The 22,140-nt window shown below is 33.8% G+C and overlaps 1 long non-coding RNA gene across 1 annotated transcript in view; it reads left to right on the forward strand.

Moving 5' to 3' along the window:
• Positions 1–21,891, forward strand: part of LOC102154182 — a 62,443-nt gene extending 40,552 nt beyond the window's left edge. The window contains exon 4 of the long non-coding RNA XR_005369955.1: positions 21,800–21,891. This is a non-coding gene — a long non-coding RNA (uncharacterized LOC102154182). The remainder of the gene's footprint in view (positions 1–21,799) is intronic.
• Positions 21,892–22,140: the final 249 nt, after the last annotated feature.

Raw genomic sequence — 22,140 nt, forward strand, 5'->3', positions numbered from 1 at the left:
TATTTATTTTAGTAATCTCTACATGCAATGTGGTGCACGAACCCATAACCCAGAGATCACATGCTCCAATGACTGAGCAACCCATCTGTCCATTTTTAAATCAGGTTGTTTCTTTGTTATTGAGTGTTAGAGTTTTTTGTATATTTTGGACACAAACCCCTTATCAGAACTACCATTTGCGAATATTGTCTAACATTCCATAGGTTGCTCTTTCATATTGTTGATTGTTTCTTTTGCTGTGCAGAAGCTTGTTAATTTGAGATAGTCCCCCTGAGTGCCTTTTGCTTTTGTTGTCACATCCAAAAATATTTTTGTCAAGACCAATGGCCAGAAGCTTTCTCCTTCCATTTTCTTATAAGAGTTTTACAGTTTCCAGTCTTATATTTAAGTCTTTAATCCATTTTGAGTTCAATTTTTTGGGGTGGTGTAGGACAGGAAACCAATTTCATTTTTCCGGGGCTTACACAGTCCTCCCATTGCATATTCCTGGCTCTCTTGTGAAATATTATATGACTTTCTGGGATTTTAATTCTTTTGTTGATTTCTTTTGCCTGTTTTTATGTCAGTATCATATTGTTTTGCTTACGATAGGTTTATAGTATAGTTTGAAATCAGGAAGTGGGATGCTTCCACCTTTGTTGTCTCTCAGGATCTCTTTGCTATCCAAGGTCTTTTGTGATTCCATGTGATTTTCAGGATTGTGTTTTCCATTTCTGTGAAAAAATCCCATTGTGATTTTGATAGGGATTATATTGAAACTATAGAAAACTTTGGGTAGTTCTTCCAAGCAATATGGGAATTCTGTCTTCAATCTCTTTTTGTCTTAGTTTAGTCACCTGAAAAATTAAGGATATAATAATACTCAATTTTAGAATGATTATTTATGTAAAAAGCTTAGAGTATTCTTATTATGTAGTCTATTTGTTATAAAGGTTATTTTTCTCTACTTTAGAAATATAAACAACTTCCCTGAGTTGGGATAAAATTTAAAGTAATGCAGAGTAAATAAAATTAAAAAGTAATTTTTTGGAGGACATCTGAGTGGCTCAGTCAGTTAAGCATCCAACACTTGATTTTGGCTCAGGTCATGATCTCAGGATTGCAAGTTTGAGGCCCGCACCAGGCTCCATGTTAAGGGTGGAGTCTGCTTAAGACTCTCTTTTTTTCTCTCCCTCTCTCTCCATTCTCTCCCTGTTTAAAATAAATAAATAAATGAATAAATAGATAAATAGTCTATACTTTTTTTTATGAACAAGCAAGTTGTAAAGATTGAAACTTACCACTCCCAATACAACTAAGTGATTTTCTAATGAAAATTATTACAATTTGGTCCAAGGCCCATGATGCCAAAATATGGATTTTATGGATCTTATCTACCCAGAAATAAACCATTACGTGGCTCTGTACCAGAACTTAGGAAATGTCTTAATATATGGAAAGTTCTACATTTTATTGGTTATATTGCTGTGAACTGAAAGGCTTCACTAAGAATGATTGGAATGATTATTTTATAATAGAGTACATTAAATATTACAAAATAAATAATTTACATAATTGAAAAATACAAAAGGATAATCAAAAATAAAATCAAACAAAAGTTTAAAATAGAGGAAGGTGAATTTTAGAAAGAAATAATGATAAAGGGCTGACTTTGCAGTTAATTCTGAACATTTAAGTTTCAATGACAAAAGCTTCTGGCAGCAGTTAAGAGCTTTCTGCCCCAACTGTTCCAACAAGAAAATCACCAAGGGAACTCAACCTTCCTAAAAGCCCCTTACAAAATTCCTTTACAATAAAGAAAAAATCTGGGTCTCAATGCCTAAACTGAGCCTTTATCAGGAAATTTTAGGTAGCCCAATTTCCATAAAAAATTCTTTTTTTGGCTTTTATTGATTTGTTAATGACAGTATAAGATATATTCTTCATATTTTAATGTATTGTATTAGTTTGTAAACTCAATTTATATTCAGTGTAGACTGTATTTTATCCTTCTTTCTATTCTTTTCAATAGGGTAAGCCAAATCCTAAAGAAAGAAGTTTCTGTACTATTCTCATAAAAGGGAAGACAAGATGTCTTTTTTTTTTCCTTTGGGATAACTTACAGAATTTTCTTCTATCCCCTATTCCATTCCTAACTTGTGACTATAAATATAAAAATTGACACCTCCTGACAACATAACAGAAGCATAAGTTAAAACTTTTCCTAAGAAAGCATCAATCAATCAATAAATAGAAGAATAAACCAATATAAAGTTAAAAATTAAATAGTCAAACTATAAATATAGACTGTAGTTTAGTTACTGAGATTGTACCAACTTCCTGATTTTCATGGTTGTGTTATGGTCATGCAAGATGTCATTGGGGAAAGACAGGTAAAGATCACATGAAACTCTGTATTAGTTTTACAATTTCCATGTAGATTTTAACATTATTGGAAGAAAAAAATTTGTTTTCAGCCAAATATGGTATAATGTACTGGAAATCAGAATATTTTACCCTAGGATCACTTAGTCCACATGTTAGGAAATGGAGCCATGAAGCACTGTCATATTTACCATTTCCAACACATCTCTCTCTATTACAACCAAAACTAACTATCATTACTGTAATTAGCTGTGCTGGATGCAGGAGAGAAATGACATACCAGAAAAACTTCTAGGGTATTCCCTTGTTGTGTTTAGCTCTCAAAAGTAATCAGGTGGTCCAGAATATATCACTAAAATACATTGGGTAGTGCAGTACAATGGTGTTTCCTGAACGAAGCTTTTAAATCCAGGTTTCATTTTTCTGCCTCTGAAATAAACCTAATTACATTAAACTAGCTCCCACTGAGAAAGCATCAAAAGGATTTTTCTTGTGCATCATTCTTTCCAAAACACTTTTATCAATGTGTATGCCAAGAAGGGTCATTTTAAGGAAAGCATGTGATTATTTATTTATTTATTTAAACATTTTACAAAGTCTAAAGCAAAATACCCAGAAAGATGCTGTGATCATTTCTGTTTGAATCGTTCTAATAATGTTTTCAGAATGCTTCTGTTCTCAGAATGAGATGAGATGAAAGTGTATGGCCTCTCACAAGGCTTTGCAGTAGCTAGATGAAATGAGACAACCCTCAGTATGTCTAAATCTCAGTTTCCTATTAAAATAGGGATAAAGAATCAGAAATTGTGAAGATTTTGTTATATAACTATGTTAAATTGTCTAGAACAATGGTTAGCATATATAAGAAACTTGCATATAATGAGTTTCATTCCCCACCCTCCCTAAGAAAACAGAAATTAAATTATTCTTTGACAAGTGACTCTGACATTCCTTGGGAGTATGTGTCTTGTCCATTATTAAGCTCCAGCTTCTCCATTCGTTTGGAGATAATGTCTTGCCTATTTTTGCATTGACTATTTAAGGATTAACAGGAGCCCTGAAGCTCTGAAGATGAAATCCACGGACTATAAGTAACCCAGGAAGCATTTCCTGTTATTATAGCTACACAGTAATACATTATATTGATTTGAATTTTTATTATCATGAATTGTTTTTAACATAACACAGCTTTCATTGTATAACAAACCTCGACCAGACTCTACTAGCTTCTGATTATCTCAGCATTTAGCGCAGTGCCTGACACATAATATTCAGAAATGTTTGTGGGAAGGATAAATGATGACTGAATGAAATACTGCTCTAACGACATTTGTGAAAAAATAGTTAAGGGATTCGATGTATTTCTTTTATGCAGCTATAAGAACAAGTAAGACATAGCTATTAGGACACATGCAGTTTTATAAAAAAGTTTCAGAAGAACATCACTGAACAGGCCATCATTTGAATCTACACCAAATCTGATTAAATTTATAGTAAACTTTTGTATGGTTCTGGGTGATTAATTTATATCTAAAGATCCTGATAATGGAAGTATGTGCTAAGAGCAGTATTTAAAAGGAAACCATTGGCTCAAAGTTATCAATGAAGCTTTTTTAAAAAAAGTGACAGAATTAGAATGCCTTATGTAAGAACGTGGAATTCAACATGAAATGCTTGCTAAAGAAATGCATTCTTTATGTGAATAAGTAATGAAATATTAAGAGCCACCCATTCTTTTCCATGATCTCCAGTATCAGTCTTTTTATCCCTACCTGCTCCTGGCTACCACAGCTGTTCCAATATCTCCATAAAACCAAAGCCTGAATCTTTAGGAACTGCCCACTGTGGTCTTCCATTGCTGCTTGCTTAAGTGTCAATCTCTCCATTACAGGATACAGCAGCTCTTCCTGGGTATATAATCACCAAGTGACATGACATTTGCATGAGTCCTATCATGTCTTCTAGCTCTATTAGCTTCAGTCACCAATAGAAACTCACACCTATCCCCCTTTCTGGTCAGTCCCCAAACTCCACATTCCCTTTGTTGCTATAATAGGTTAATTAGTAGGACTTGTTGTTGAACTTCATGTAAATAGACTCATACCATCTATATTCTTATGTCTGATTCTTTTCTTGTTGCCAAACAAAAGAAGTTTGAAATCTATTACTCTGTTGTATCAATAATTTATTCCTCTTATGTTGAGAGGTGGTCCATGTTTTGGATACACTACAATTTGTATATGCATTTTCCTGTTGTTAAGACATTTGATTGTTTCTAGCATTTGGCTATTAGGAATAGAGACACTATTAATATTTTCTAATAAATCCTTATGGACATGTTTTTCATTTCTCTCATAAATGCCTGTTCAAGGTGGTGCCCATTTGATTAGTCTTTTCAATTATTTTATCTAGCAGTTATTTTACATCTTCTATTTGAAATCTTTTGTCAATCTTTATTTATGTAAAGAGAAACAGAGAAAGAAAATATATACAAATATGCATATACATACATATATATTTCCCCTCTCTGTATGTAATTTGTCTCCTCATGTCTTTAACGTAACCTTTTCATAAAACATTTTAAATTTTGACCTAGTTCAAATTTTCTTTGTGTGTGTTTCTGTGGCTAGTACTTTGTGATTCTTTCCAAAGAAATATTGCCTATCCCCAAGTTTGTGAAGTTTGTGAAGTTTGTCAAGGTTTTTTCCTGGGATTTCTTCTAGAATTTTTGTAGCTTTAACTTTTATAGTTAGATCTGTGAACCATCTGCAGTCAATGGCAGTGTATGCTATGAGGTATGAACTTAAGTATATTTTATTTCAAAAGACTGTTTGTGTACCACTTGTTCAAGGGATTTATTTTCTTGTTTATTGCTTTGGTTGAAAATCAAGTGACCATGTAAGTGTCAGTATATCTTAGAACTCCCTATTCTGGTCCACCTATCTATATTTCTAGTTTTAACCATCCTATTTGGATAACCATAATATTAAAAGAAAACTTAAAATCAGGACGTGCAGTTCCTCCAAATTTGTTATCTTCCATGATTGTTCTGTTTATTACAGATCCTTTGCATTCCTATATAACTTTTAGGGTCACTTTGTTAATATATGCAATGAAGACTGATGAAATTTGGACCAAGGGTGTGTGGAGTTTACACATCAGTTTGAGGATGATATGTGAAATCCTTATATTAATTTATCTTTGCAGTATGTTATAGTTTTCAGTGTAAAGGTCTTGCATATCATCTCTTAAATTTGTTAAATTCCCTCCTGATTATCTTCAGTTTTCTTGATGTTATTGCAATAAATATTTATAGTTTAACTTTGTTTTCAGTTAGAATATATAAATATAATTAATTTTTATGTATTACCTTGTAGGCAATGACCTTTCGAAATTTTCTAATTAATTCTAGTACTATTTTTATAGATTTCCTAGGAGTTTCTTTGAAATAATTATATTAACTATGAATAAAGAAATTTTTAGTTCATTTATTTCAATCTTTATTCTGGTAATGTGTGTCTTTTTTAATGTAAATCTGGCAAATTTATTAACCTTCAGAAAGAAACAAATTTTATCTTTTAAAGTTTTTGTCTACCGTTTTTCTGACTTTTTATTTCATTGCTTTCTACTTTTATGCTATTTCTTAAAAACTTTTATTCTAGGCTTATTTAACTTTTCCTTTCCTTGCTTCTTAAAAACCTGGAATTATTGCTTTAGTTATTTTTTCATCATATGGGCATTTAAAAGAATAAATGTCCAAGAAATGGAAATCAACCAAATTTTTTTTTTCTAAGATTTTACTTATTTATTCATGAGAGACACACAGAGAGGCACAGAGACATAGACAGAGGGAGAAGCAGGCTCCCTGTGGGAAGCCTGATGTGTGGGACTTGATCCCAGGACTCTGGGATCACAACCTGAGCCGAAGGCAGACATTCAACCACTGAGCCACCCAGGTGTCCCAAAATCCACTAAATTCTAATGTGCTATGCTTTCATTATTATTCAGTGAAAATATTTTCCTACTCCTTGGTGATTTTTAAAAAAATTCATGGTTTACTTAAAAGAGCATACTTAATTCCCAAATATTTGCGTATTTTCTAGATATTTTACTGTCATTGGTTTCTAATTTAACTCTATGATAGTTTTAGATCAGAATTTATAAGATTTTTTAAGAAGATTTTATTTATTTGAGAGAGTGTGTGCACAAACTGGGGATGGGCAGGGGAGAAGAGGATAAGAGAAAGAGAGAGAGAGAGAGAGAGAAAGACCATAGCAGATTCTTTGATAAGCACAGAGCCTGACCTGGGGCTCCATCTCATGACCCTGAGATCATGATCTGAGCCAAAACCAAGAGCCGGATGCGTTATTGACTGAGCCACCCAGGTGCGCCAGAACTGATAAGATTTTCTTAAGTTAGGCTTATTTTGTAGCCAAGTAGCTATTTACCTTGAGGAACATGCACAAAGTTTATGCCTTTTGCTCTTGTTGCAGTTATATTCTAATAATGTCAATTAGATCAAGATGTTTAACAAAGGTGTTCAAATTTTCTTCATCTTTACTTATTTTTTTCTTATGGGCTTTCCCTCTATTCACAGATTCCTGTATCCAAATGTCTGTTACATGTGTCAGCTTTATTGTCTAAAAGATATTTCAGACTTCACAAGGGAAACTTTTCCCAAATATGTCTCCCCCACCATTCTCCACTAATTGAGTAAGTTCCACCATCATTCATCCCTTTGTTCTTTGTTCAGTCAAACACTAAGAATAATCCTTTATTTATCTCTCTCTCTCTCTTTTTAAATCTTACACACTATTTTCAACCCATTATTGGATCCCATTCTACCCCAAAGATACTAAATCTGAAATTTTTTTGACATTTCTACTGATAAATTTGCAGTCCAAACATGGTATCTTTCATTGACTGCTCTCACTACCCTGCTCCCTCTGCTTATAGCTTCACATCCCAGTTGTCAAAAAGAACCAGGATGATCTTGTTAAATCCTCCATATGCTTCCTATTGCAACCAGAATAACATAAACTCTGTATCATGGCTCATAGGCCCTACATGAGGTGGTCCCTGTATATTTCTCCAATTCACCTCAAGTTACTCTTTTCCTCCATTATTCTCCAGACACAGTGGGTTTTCTCCCCCCTTAATATGTGAGGTTTGGGGATTTGGCACTTCCTGTTTCTTCTACTTGGAATAGTCTTCCTGTAGATTATCTTCCTCTAGATTAACTCTTCAAAGGGACCTTCTATGACTTCTCAAATTCATGTACTACCCACCATCACTTCCGCATATTATGCTATTTTATCCTTTTCATGACCTTTTTATTACCTGAAACTATTTTATTTTGTTGTTTATATATTCATGTACTACCCACCATCACTTCCGCATATTATGCTATTTTATCCTTTTCATGACCTTTTTATTACCTGAAACTATTTTATTTTGTTGTTTATATATTCCTATCTTCCTCATTCCTGGAATGTAATATTATCAGGGAAGGAGTTATACAAATAGTGTTCAATGCTCCTGTTGTATAACTTCCCTCTTGTACAGTGTCTGTTACATAGTGTCTACCCAGTAAATATTGATTGATTGAATTATTCCATCTCTCTGAGTTTAGAAAAGAGACCTAGGCATTTGATCTGATTATCAATGATAAATATTTACAGATTTCACTAGGTATGTGGCTTTCTCATAGAAAGCCATGCATGGGAAGATTTGTGTAAGTCATTCACTTTGATTGAAATTTAAATGTCCACGTGTAGTTAGTGGCCACTGAATTAGCATGGTGTTTTGGAAATTGTAGAATATTCCATACACTCTGAGAGAAGCACATTTTACTTACTAGTTGGTGACCCATATTAAATATAAAACAGGGTATTATTTTTAAAGTTTTAGGGAAAATATATCAATACTTTATTTATTTATTTATTTATTTATTATTGCTGTTCAATTTGCCAACATATAGCATAACACCCAGTGCTCATCTTATCAAGTGCCCCCCTCAGTGCCCGTCACCCAGTCACCCCCACCCCCAGCCCACCATAGCTGGGGGCATCACAATGCCAGATTTCATGTTGTACTATAAAGTTGTGGTCATCAAGACAGTGTGGTACTGGCACAAAAACAGACACATAGATCAATGGAACAGAATAGAGAATCCAGAAGTAGACCCTCAACTTTATGGTCCACTAATATTCGACAAAGCAGGAAAGACTATCCACTGTAATAAAGACAGTCTCTTCAATAAATGGTGCTGGGAAAATTGGACATCCACATGCAGAAGAATGAAACTAGACTATTCTCTTACTCCAGATACAAAGATAAACCCAAAATGGATCAACACATTTTTTAAAGCAAATTTTGAATATAGTTCATCTTAAACTTGATTTATAAAACTGATGGTTAGAATATTAATTAGCTATATAAAAATCTTTTTGTTTTGTCAGAGGAAGCTGACATTAAGACGATTTATGTATTATAAAAACTTCTATGGTGTTTCTCATATATGGTACTTGATTTCTTTTTGATGAAATGAAATATATATAACTATTTTGTTTTCCTAATTTTTAAAAAGATTTTATTTATTTGTGACACACACACACACACACACACACAAGCAGGGAGGAGGGGCAGAGAGAAGAAGATTCCCTTCCTCCTCCTCCTGCTGAGCAGGGAGCAGGACTCAAGTCTAGATCCCAGGACCCTTGTTTGAAGAGCTGAGCCAAAGGCAGACTCTCAACCAACTGAAACACCCAGATGCCTCTGGTTTTCCTAACTTTTTGAAATAAATGCCATTCGAACTGCATTTTCTCAGATACCACTTAATGACCTTATGTTTAAACTTAACACTAATGAAACCCCTTGATGCTCTACTTATTTTCAATTTCAAGGTGAGGGATGTGTATTAATTAGAGGCAGGCTGTAGGCATTTAAAAGTCAACCTCACATAGCTGGGTCATGGTTATGTCATGATATCCACTGTGCTTTCTCATTGAAATAACTATTCATTAAACAAGTAAACAAGATTTATGACAAATTTAGCTATGACACACATTTTTGTGTTTCTGAATTCTTATATTTTGCTTCTGATTTGCAGGATTAAAATGAGCATTGCCTTGATTTTGTTTTTTACAAATAGATGTCTTGGTTTAAGAAATTAATGTTCATATTTGCCACCTTATTTAATTGAGCTCAGTAAAACACTCAGTTTCTAAAACCCATTTATGCTGAGTAAAATCGATATGAAATATAAAACCAATGTCTTTTACATCGAAATTTTAGTACTGCTGCTAGTCACAAAGCAGGCTTGTAGCTTGTACATTTCTATACCATTTCTAATACCTCAGCTTTATTTAGGATAGGGATTTAAAAAAATAAGGGCAATAAAAGTCTTCCAGATGTCATCTGTATTATATCTCCTCTAAATAGGAAGCACAGTATATGATTAAAAAAATAAAGAGAGGGCAGCCCGGGTGGCACAGGGGTTTAGCGCTGCCTGCAGCCTGGGGCGTGATCCTGGAAACCCGGAATTGAGTCCCACATCGGGCTCCTTGCATGGAGCCTGCTTCTCCCTCTGCCTGTGTCTCTGCCTCTCTCTCTCTCTGTCTCTATGAATAAATAAATAAAATTATTTAAAAAAATAAAGAGAATGGTGGACCATCATATTTTTGTGATTCTTTGACTATATCATCCCAGTCTCTTATTTCCATTTTCCTGTCTTCATGGAATTAGCTATTTCTGACTTGATATGGCAAAAGTATAACTTTTAAACACAATTAGTAATAAAGGAGATAGGACTTCAATAGCATTGAAATATCATTTAAATTCACTACCCAAGCTCCGGAACGTTAATACGCTAGGGGTAACACATTTTACAACCATGTCTCTTTCCACCTCTCTCTGTCTCTTTGTCTCTGTGACACACACATATACACACATGCATGCAATAAGCATCCCAGCTTTAGCAAAGTCAGTCTATTTACATAGTATCTAATATGCTCTTCACCTTTTGTTAAAACAAGCAACTTATGATAAAACTTCAGTGAAATAAGCATATGATGTTTTTGTAGAGTAAGAGTCTTCATATAGGCAGGATTCCATGCCCTCTTCCCCACAAGTACAGAAGGTGGTATTTCTCAAAAGCCACAAATTTCATTAATGGTAGTAGGACAACTGAAAACAGTGACCTTGGTGCCCATAAATGTGAGGCATTTTTCACCTTCCTTCTTTAATGATGCATACAAATGCTATTTCATATGTTGTGGTGAATAGTAAGCATGCAAATGACTATGTTTGCCACTGTCAATAGTAAAAAGAAGAGACTTATTAGAAAGTTTCCCCCATGAAGTTTCCAAATTTAATTAAATGAAATCCACTGGGAAGTGTGCCAAAGGTATCAGAGAAGAAAGAGGCAGCTAATGACATATATATGTATATATATATACACACATATATATGTAATATATTATTATATTACTAATATTATATTATTAGTAAGTTATTTCTTCACCTCATCAATTATAAACTATCAAACATATATATTTACACACATATATATATTACTAATAATATACTAATATTATATATCAGTGTGTGCATATACACATATACATACTTGAAAAATATTAAAAATAAAATTTTTTATTCTAGGAATTGAGAATTCACAAATACCATCATCCTTTGTATGAACTAATACATAGCATAACATAGCATTGTCTTTTTTCTACCCTGCCAATCTACACACACACACACACACACACACACACACATCCCTTCATCTATCAAGTCTCCATTTGCTGTAGTTCTTACATTTTATGACTCATAGAATCTCATATGGATCTTTCTTTGTATATAAATCTTGTTTTCATATCTTACCAGAAGCTTGCCCAGGCCCCTCTCTTTTCAGAAACTTGAAATAGAAGGCTTTCAAGTGTTATACTATATCTGATACACTCATCAAAGGTCTGTGGAGCTGAAATCTTGTACCTCCTAAAAAAATCAAACTAATGTATTTTCTTCCAGAAAATTGTAAACTTAAAAGGTCTTAGGAGCAGAAACTGAAAGATAGTTTTTTCTTTCTTTATTTTGCACATTGTATTTTCTATATTGTTAGTCTCAAATGTGTCTTTAAATGCAGAAAATTTAGACCCCATAATATATTTATATTCTATTAAACAGAAACAGGTGTTAAAAGATACCATCCTAAGAACTGAAATAATATAGACATTAGCTAGTAAAAAACAATGCAATATTTAAATCATTCCCAAGAGATTTATCTGTTACCTAAAATTCAGGGTGACTTTATCTTTATTAGTCTTGCCAAAAGTTTGTTGATCATATTCATCTTTTCAGTGAACCAATTACTGGCTTTGTTGAAGCTTTTTATTCCATTTTTTCTATTTCATCAATTTCCATTCAAAATTGTAGTACATCACTTCTTTTACTTTATGGTTATTCTGATTTTTTTTCTGACTTTTTAAAGTGAAATTTTAATTGATTAATTTTTAAATTATTTTGCCTCATTTTCTTTTTAATCCCCTTTTTCACAAATTAAAATGAAGAAAAAATTAGTAAAATGGAAACAAATGCAGGAATTTAAATATATTTGTTATATGAGTTTGAGAAGGCGAGAAGATGAACATAATATAAACAAGCACAATAGGTAACTGAAAACAGACAAAAACAGTCAAGTGATCAGTCATAGGTGCGTGCAAGGGTAGATGAATCTCTACAAATATACAACTGGGGGGAAAAATACCAAAACACCAAAAGAGACTCTTCAAAGAAACAAAATTTAAAAGGGCCTCAAATTTTTACTCCACAATAATAAATGCCAAAAGACAACAAATAAAACAACTTCAGGCAACGTAGGCTGGAGATAAAAAGACCCAAACTATATATAATTAGTAAATATGGGAAGGAGAAAACTAGTTTGAGAGTCAGTGTATATCCTGAAGTAGTGTCATATGGCAGTAGCATGGTTAGCATGAATCTTAAATTATGAATCACTTAACTCAGCCTCAGCTTATAATATGGTAAATGGGACAATTAAGCCAAGCCCATAGGATTGTATAAATACTGTTATTTCCTTACACTCATTTCCTCTCTATTTAATGAGGTAGCGTGTGGGTGGAAGCAAAGTAAACGTTCAAGCTATATTCCAAAATTAGGGATTATTCCTGATTGCTTTTATTGTTAAAGGAACCAAAAGAATTTGGCAACTCATTTTATCTAGAAAGGAAAGAAGGGGAAACCCAAAAATGATTCCAGGATCCTAGGTCTAAACAATGACCCTGTTTCGAAGAACACTTGGGCTTACTATTTATTTTCTTTTTGAATTCAGATCTATGTTCAAGTTATTACTAACAAAAATGTGGATATATGAAAAAGAGGAAGAATTAGAGGAGCAAAACAATTCATTATGCTGTGGATATGTTACCATTAAAAGCATTTTGTGCCAGAACATTTTAAGGGAGGTAGAAATGCTGAAGTTAAGCAAGCAACTATACATTGACATGTGGAACTTAAAAGACAACTTGGATTTGCTATTATTACACTGCCACAGAATTTTTAAAGGTCATCATTATTTAAAGATTTCATCTGCCTCTTCACTTTTTGGGGTACAAAGTTTAAGTAAAACAACAGATTTAGAGATAAATATGAGATGCTTAATGAATAAACAAAACAAGATGAATAAAATATAGTTTCTTGTTAGTTTAAGTATTGAAGTTAGATTTTTTTGTTGCAGTTTGGTTTTGGGAGACCATGCAAAGTAAAAATAGAAAACCAGGATTTAATATTAGGCAAATGCAATTAGGCAGTTCAGTAAAATATATCATGGAAAATAAAATGAAAGAGTTGTAGAGGCATACATACATTGTATATACCCATACATTGTAATAGACAAGATGTGGTGGTAGAGATACAAATAGATGCTCAATAGAACCAATAATAGGAGGAAAATCAAGGAGAAACAGAATATTAAATTTTAAAAAACCTAATTTTGGAACAAGAAAATCATTGGCAACCTTCAAGAGAACAGAATATGAAATTAAAAAAAAAAAAACTAATTTTGGATCAAGGAAACCATTGGCAACCTTCGAGAGAACAACTCCAGAAGAGAAGTGGTGACGGAAGACATCTGGCAGGTACTTTAAGGCAGTGGGAGAATGGAGAAGAGACAAAGGCATCAATCTTTGAAGAGATGTGGATAATTTTTCAGGTTGGTGTCCTCAGGGCCTATCACAGTCCCTGGTATTTAGAAGGAATACCAAAAGCATTTTGAGATTAATTGAATTTGAGTGTGATGGTTCAAGATGTTGGTTAAAGGTTAGGAATGCAGAAAAATCATTAGGGACCAGAGTGGGTTAGGGCCTTAGAAATGACAGGAGTCACTGTTGACATAAGACCTGGGATCTTGAGCCGGTTGTTGATAGATCAGAGTATTTTTGCACAAAAAGTCTCAAAGATTCAGGCTAAAGATGATGTAAAGGCCAAAGTTTCCAACAATCATCTGGACAACACATGGGGGGATTTGACGTTGAGTTCCAAGAGAGAAAAAAGAGATGCACAAACAAAATTTGTAGTTAGTAGAAGAAAATTTGTGCTCAAAGGGGATTTATGATTGCTACTCAGATCTCCAGAAAATCAGGGAGAAATGGAATGCAAATATAAGATGAAACTCTAGCTCTAAAAGAAACCTTTCTTCCCAGAGCTAAAGACAAAAAGCAGGAAGAAAGGTATAGAAGAAAAGTTGTCATGTTGATAATGAGGAAAATTCTGAATTCATATCAGAAAATCTAAATTTTCTTGAGGAACAACATATTGGGTCATCTGATGAAAGAGAGATCAAAAAAGAGTGACAAAATTGAAGATACCGGAACAAAGTTGTTCCTGTGGGAGATTCATAAAATAAATAGCAAAGAAAAATTAGATATTTTCCCACCATTAAAATAATGGGCTCGGAACTATTTTGTATCATGCATCACATAGCATGACAAGTGGACAAAGAAAGCAGTGAGAATGACCCAAGAATAGGATGGTAAAGCACATTGTATTTGAGTTAGTCATGTCAAATTAAGTCAGAATAGCTGAATGAACTTTTGCCTTCATCTGACTTGTTCTTGAAAATGCAATATTGAAGGTTCATATGAGTATCTATCAGGATAGGTGTTAATTAGGCTTCTTACGTATAGTTTATTTATGGGCTACAGATTTCCAAACAGGAAAGCATTGCTATTCTGGTAGTTCTCAACAAATCAACTTTTCAAAAAGAATAGACTAGACCAGGAAAATATTCCCGGTGATCTGTGTGACAGAACTATAATATTCATTTTTAGATCCTTATTTCAAAAAAATCTTCCTGTGACATGTGTTTTAATAGAAGTTCAACATCTATGAAGTGATGTCCTAATTGCAATCAAAAGGATTGTGTTATTTCAAAATTTATTTCAAACTTTCAACCTGCTATTCTAAGTATTTTTTTTCCCTTCACTGATACTAGATTTCTTCCAATAAATGTTTACTATATGAGTTCTCAATAATGGTTCAGTAGGAATTGACATTAATTTGTTATCATGTTTCTCCAATTTTTTAGTTTTAGTTTGGTCTTTTTTTTTTAAATTAGATCTAGTAATATTTGCACCTCAGTGCTAGGTGTGGGAGATCAACAGGACATAAAAATGCATAGAGTTCCAGACCACATGGATCTGTCTAGTAAGAGAGACAGATAGTAATTACATAATAATACAGTCCTACTTATGTTGAGTAATTAAAGGTAATATTTATAATTTTCCTCTTTGATCTCCTAAAAAAGATGATAAAGAGAACATAGAAACCATTAACTACAATGAGTAATCATATCATAGATAGTATATAGATATACAATATCTAAAACTAATATATGAGTAACTATAATATGATTAATAATTACACATAAATGACATATAACTATATTTGCTTTCTATGTGTATTTATTATAAGACAGCTAATTGTACAATAGCTATATACATGTATTATATAGCTGATATAATGGATAAAATAATGTTATATAGGTATGCACATTATTTACATAGAACTATATAACATTAATTTAGTCTAAATTGTGAAATTTATTAAGATCTTTAGTTTTATCCAATGTAAATATTTCTGGTGTGAACATCCATTTCTACCATTTACCCAAATTGAAATAGTGTCTGAATCTCAACAGTAGTTTGGCTCTAAATCAGGTTATTCTTACCCAACATCATAAGGTTTTACCTCTTGTAATTATTATCATTATCAGGTGACAACACTGCCACCCTTACTGTCATTGATTTTAGAACCAGCTGCTTTAGCATATGTTCTCTACATGCAGCTCGTACCCTGCACATTTTCACCCACCAACATGTCACTTATGTGAGGAGACATGTAAATAAATGTAAATGTTTGGCAGAACAGGCCCACCTGTTCCAAACCCACCTCGTATCTCCTGCAACATCCCCTTTTATAATATACTCTAGTACTTTCCTGCCTTTTCTTCTTTAATTCTTTTACCATGTTGGCATTTCAAGAATACTCTTCTTTTTAAATTGCTGGGTTTACTTTATGTCTGTTTCATACTTTTTTTCAGTGCTTCAGAATGTTCCTCTTTGGAGGCAGTTGTTATCTTGAAAGAGTCAACTTCTTTGAATCTCAGATTCCTCAGCTAGTAAATGTGGAGAGAGATACTGGCTTTGGAGAATACTGTGAGAATTAAATTGAATAATGTGTATGCATTTAGGAGGATGTTAAATATTATGGTTATGGTGACTATCTGGATTTAGGATGTGCACTTAGGATAATGTTCAACATTACGGTTATGGTAACAGTCTGGATTTAATATCAACGTGAAGCTCCTTCTAGACTTCCAAATGGCTTCTGTCCTCATTCCATCATTCCATATAACCGCTTAAAGCAGTTAATTGTTTTTGTATGACCTCACTTGTCTTTTGTCCTTTACTTTTGAAATGTTTAGCTTTCTCTTTCTAAGATGGTGACCTGAATAAAGATCGCCACAACAACATGCCATCCTGAACCTATTGATTTTCTTCTTGGGCGTAATTCGTATTCCCTTAGTTTATTGACTTAGCACCTGGACCAATCATTTTGTTTCATTAAAGTAAGAGCTAAACAAAGCAAGAACCCAGGGTTCATTCCCTATTTAGGCTAGTTGGGATTGCACTGAAAACACATTTCTTTCATGGCCACAGATGTGCCCCTAACCCTGACCATCTGCTTAGCAAATGAGCAGAAGGGGCAGGAGAAGCCACACTGGACTCTGTTATGCAGCCCAGTCCCAGCACTAAGCATTCTGGCCCACTAATCGCTGCATCATCATGTTTAAAGACTAGAGCACAGCTGAGCAGATGCCTTGGGTGTGATCCAGGAACAGTACCAATGAAGGGGGTGAGAAGAATAAAAGCCTTAGACAAAGTGGCATCCAACAGGGACCCTGAATATACTGATTTAGATGTGCCTTTTATTACAAATTATTTTAAAAGACTAGGCAATTTTCATGTTTAATGATTCTTCAGTTGATCCTCTATAAGAGGTTCAAGTGAACATCTATTTGAAGTTTTTATGCTCGAGCCAATTTTACGTGATTATATATATTATATTGTTATATTATTTACATTGTCATATATATATATATAAATTGGGCAACACATTTCAAAAAGGTGTGTTCTTGGTTGCTAGGTCATTATTTGTCTGATTTGGAAGATTTTAGCTAAAATTGTCGCTAAATTAAAGAATTTGAATTATAGCCATGAAAGGGGGATTTTGGCAAGCAATGTAAGGGATCTCCAACCCCTCATTGCCTTCTGAATTCTAATTAGGAAAATATAAAGTGGTTCTGTGTCAGAGCAAGCTGCCCAAAAGACAAAGCTGCTCCATTAAATCAAAAGGCACAAACGTCAGCAGAACTTTGAGACACTGGGGTTTCCAGTAAGAAAAAAAAACTCATTAAATGAATGGTACTTTTCACGGTGCTCCGTTTTTATTCCCTGTCAGAAAAAATTATGAGAATCTATTTTTTTTTCAAAGGGAGAAAACAAAGGTGTTCACAGATGAATAGCATTTATATATTTGACACTTTATCTTCCGGGGACAGTTTGATCAAGTTACTGGTTTATTATCTTTGAAGTGCTAATGAGATTTTTCTTACAGAGGAAGGAATTTTTGTTCATAAGAATAAAGAAATGCTTCATTTATTAAAGGTTTTTATTAGTAGTAGTACATATACGGAGCATACTACTTTTAGCACTCAACAATTAAATCAAAGACCAGTGACCTTTAGGGAGTGGTATTCCAAGTCTTTATTCGCTCAAATTTAGATTTCATGAGCCAGAGATGTATTGTAATGATGAAGACCTAGTTAACTAAGTATTATTGTAGACAAGCAATAATGATTTTAAAAATTGTTTATGACAGCTTTTTAAAATTAAAATAAAATAAAGACAGTCCACGTGATTTTTGATTTTGCTTTTCTTTGTAAAAGTTGCAGGAGAAAAATCACCCCTTGTGGGAGTCGTTATGAGTCATATTTCTCTGTTCTGTTATCCCTGGGACAGCTGTTGGGAGCAGAGGCTTTCAAGAGGGAGCATAATGCTGTGTTTGCTGGAAGCAGGGAGTGTTTTATTTCATCTTTGCATCCTCTGTGCTGATACATAGGAGGTAGTCAGTGATGGTTGTTCGATAAATAAATCTACTTTGGAGGTATTCTTTTCAGGTATGGTTGTATTGAGGTACTATTATATTGAATTACATTTTTTTCCCATTTCACTGTGGGCTCATTATCTCTGTAGTCTCACCTCCAAGGAGGTAAGAGAGTGAGGTCACCAATCATGCCTTTATTTTATCAAATACCCTTAATCCAACTCAAAGTCTGACCAAATACTAAAGCTCATGTTATTAATTAGAAACACAGAATAAAAATTTTTTTAAAAAGAAAAGAAACAGAATATTAACCTTCCAGGCACTCATCCTGAAAATAAACCAGAACCCTCAAATATCTAGTATTTATGAAAATTCCAAATGTTAAAAAAATACTCATATAAATGGATATATTATTTTTTTTCTATCATGATAGATATCTAAAGGAATTTTTTTCACAGTTTTTGCCCCAATATTTAGAGAAGTTGTAATCCCTAAATATCTTAAGGGCATTATGAATTTTTTAGTTATATTTTTCTGCTTTCTATCTCAATTTTCTAAAATCATTTTTATATTTATATTACTTCAAAGAGAATTTAAAAGATCCTTTTATCTTTTTACATAATATATGAATTTTGTAGTGTACCTCAGATCCTATGGGCAATGAAGATGTTATAAATATGTATATATAATTTATAAAGTTTCCTTTTTACTGTCTCTGTACGTAGTACAGTGCCTAGCACGTAAGTGTTTAATGAATGCCTTACCATAAAACTGAACTGAGAAACTCTATCCTGAAAATAGAACTGAAGGGCAATTGAAGTTATGGAAATACTTACTCGTGGACTACAATAAGTAAATGAGGGCCACAGACCATAAACCCTTGCAGTAAAGTATGATCCAGTGGTGAAAAAGGACAGGCGAGAGTAATTTCACTAGTAGGACCATCTCATTTTGAACTGAGGTGAGGGAAATAATGTATCAAGTTAGCCACATCTTGCTACAGAAGTAAAAGAAAGTTGAAATTTTAAAAAGCCCATTTTTGTTTGGGAAAGAAAAGAAAGTGAATTAATTTATGAATACTAGAGAAGTAAGTGACGTAAGCATTGCAATATTGTGAAATACTCTGATAAAATTTTTGACTTTGAATTCTTCCATATGCTGGGTAATGATGATGTGTTGTTTACTCATAATAGTTTAATTTTGTGTCATAAGTGCTGACTGTCTCAGGAATGACTCACTAAGAAAATCAAATTAGAGGCAAATAGGATTTCCAGCTTCAATGAAACCATCTCTCAGGATCAAGGAAGGATAGGTCAAGGAAGTTTCCAAATCAATATAATATTTCACTGTGTAATTTTTTATGTTCAGTCTTCTATTACTGATATTTTCAGAAGAAAGTTATTTAAATGAAAGATATATTACCTTTCTGTAATACACTTGGGTACAATATGTAAACTAGAGAAACCCTTGATTCTTTCCAGATATTCTTGATTAAATAAATTAATAAATATGCTCATCTTGCTTAATTTAAAGTTAATATTTTGAGGCACAGGCAAAGAAGGGAGGAAGTCTTAGTTTAACAGAATCCCAGGTGAAACTATTATCTCAAAGACATATCCATGTTCATTGTAACGTCCTTCACAGTAGTCATGGTATAGAGACAACCTCAGTGTAGATCAATGGGTAAATGGATCAAAAAATATGAAATGCCATTTGATCTTGAAAAAGAAGGAAATTCTGTTATTTGAAATTAATGCATTAACCTGGAGGATATGTTGGTAAGAAAAATAAACCAGACAGAGAAAGACAGATATATGCATGGCATGACTTATATGTGGAATCTTAAAAAAAAAAAAAAAAAAAAAACTGAACTCATAGAAACAGAAAGTAGAAAAGTGTTTGCCAGGGGCTGGGAAGTGAGGGGAAATAGGTAGAGGCTGGGAAAGGTGGTTTGCACCCTCAAGAAGTTGTCCAGGCAAAATCTGAAAATGGCCCCTATATATTGAAGGGCAAAGAGAGAACAAATAGGCAGACCACTCCAGATTGGTAGGTGGCAAGTTCAATGAGTAAAGAAATTCGCATACATCTGAGGCTTGTCTTGGGTGTGCATAAGATGGTCTCTTATCATATCATAAGATCTCTGCATCTGCCTGCTAGAATCTTAGAAGTCTATAGAGAGACTTTAATTGAGTTTGGACACGTATACTGTCCAGGTAGTGTCAACAACACACGTGCTCTCTCAAAGCTATATTCTTGAAAATAGCTCCCCATGTGGGAATGTTGAGCAGAATGTCCATTCCAAGGACAAGGGAGGATGTAGGCGTTCCTGTTGCCTGGGTCTAGCTCGCCAGTCAACGAGCAATCACATCCTCTGATGACCTCCAACAATAAGGCACAAAATTTGTTATAAGATAAATAGGATGATGATCCAGTTTATAACATGGCCAATAAGTTGGTAACACTTTATTATATGATTGACATTTGCTGAGAGTAGAAATTAAATTCTCACATGCATGCACAAAGTACATAGATAGGTGAGGTGATGGGTGTGTTATCTCTAAGGTGGGAATGTTTTCACGATGTATATCAAATAATCACATTGCATACTTTAAATATGTTACAATTTTTATTTGTCACTTATACATCAATAAAGCTAAAAAGAAAAACAGTCCCAGGATCTAGTTGATAAACCTTAGACCCATGACACTCGGTAGCACCAAGTGAGAAATTGCAAAGAAAAAACAAACAAATGTAAACTTGATGTTTTTTTTTAAATTTTACATGGTAATTAAGTAGTTTTACACATTAATATGAATTAAAAGTCTGTGTCCATGGAGCTGTATTAGACAATATCATGCTTTCAGAAGCACTCTTTTAAAAAGTCACTGTACTGACTGAGCATCCAATTATGAAATTGAAATTATTCTTTATTTCTGAAGACTCCTTTTACCTCATAGTCTCTTAGCAGGAATTAAAATGAGTGTGTAACATCATTTTTCCAGGGGAGGAAGCTTGTTCAGAAGGTTAGAGGAGAAGCTACTGGGCCATTACAGTTTTGAGTTTCTCTTGGATCAGCCAAGTTTGAGAGAGCACGTGTGTTGTTGACACTACCTGGACAGTATACGTGTCCAAACTCAATTAAAGTCTCTCTATAGACTTCTAAGATTCTAGCAGGCAGATGCAGAGATCTTATGATATGATAAGAGACCATCTTATGCACACCCAAGACAAGCCTCAGATGTATGCGAATTTCTTTACTCATTGAACTTGCCACCTACCAATCTGGAGTGGTCTGCCTATTTGTTCTCTCTTTGCCCTTCAATATATAGGGGCCATTTTCAGATTTTGCCTGGACAACTTCTTGAGGGTGCAAACCACCTTTCCCAGCCTCTACCTATTTCCCCTCACTTCCCAGCCCCTGGCAAACACTTTTCTACTTTCAGCAAAATTGGCCAAATGATCCGGAGCAAGTGTCAGAACCAGGAGTTGAACTGAGTTTATAAAGTCTGAAGTCCATTCCATTAATCTGTATGCTGGTGTTTCCCCTACTTAAAAGTTTGTATATATATTTTCAAGAGTTTGAGAATTCCATTTGAGTGAATATATATGGCTGCCATGAGTTCACAATTTTCTAATGAAAGAAGAAACAATTGGCCCATATCTAACATTTCAGTAAAGTGAATTATTTTGCATTCACTATTTTCCAAAATATTTGTTGATCAGAATATGCTGGTCACTCTCTTAGGCACTGAGGAGAAAGGAGAGATTAAGCACACTGAAATATCTTCCTCGTGGAGTGTGCATTTCGATGAAGGAAGACAAACTACAAATAGTAGGTAATTAAAATGCATGGAATGGAAAATGGTGATGAGTGATGGTGAAAAAAAGAAATCAGGACCTGGGGAGGAGATGCATGGAATTATGGGGTTATGGTTTAAATTACAATCATTAAGAAGGTGATATTTAATCCAAGAACTGATAGGAGTAGACAAAATAGAATAGGGTGATCCTTAAGATATCTGAGAAAAGAGCTACCCAGGCATAGGTAATCTAAGGAGGAGAGCTGGATCTGCAGGGTACCTGCTG

This window comes from Canis lupus, chromosome 15 (assembly GCF_011100685.1).
Source record: "Canis lupus familiaris isolate Mischka breed German Shepherd chromosome 15, alternate assembly UU_Cfam_GSD_1.0, whole genome shotgun sequence".
NCBI classification, from domain to species: domain Eukaryota; kingdom Metazoa; phylum Chordata; class Mammalia; order Carnivora; family Canidae; genus Canis; species Canis lupus.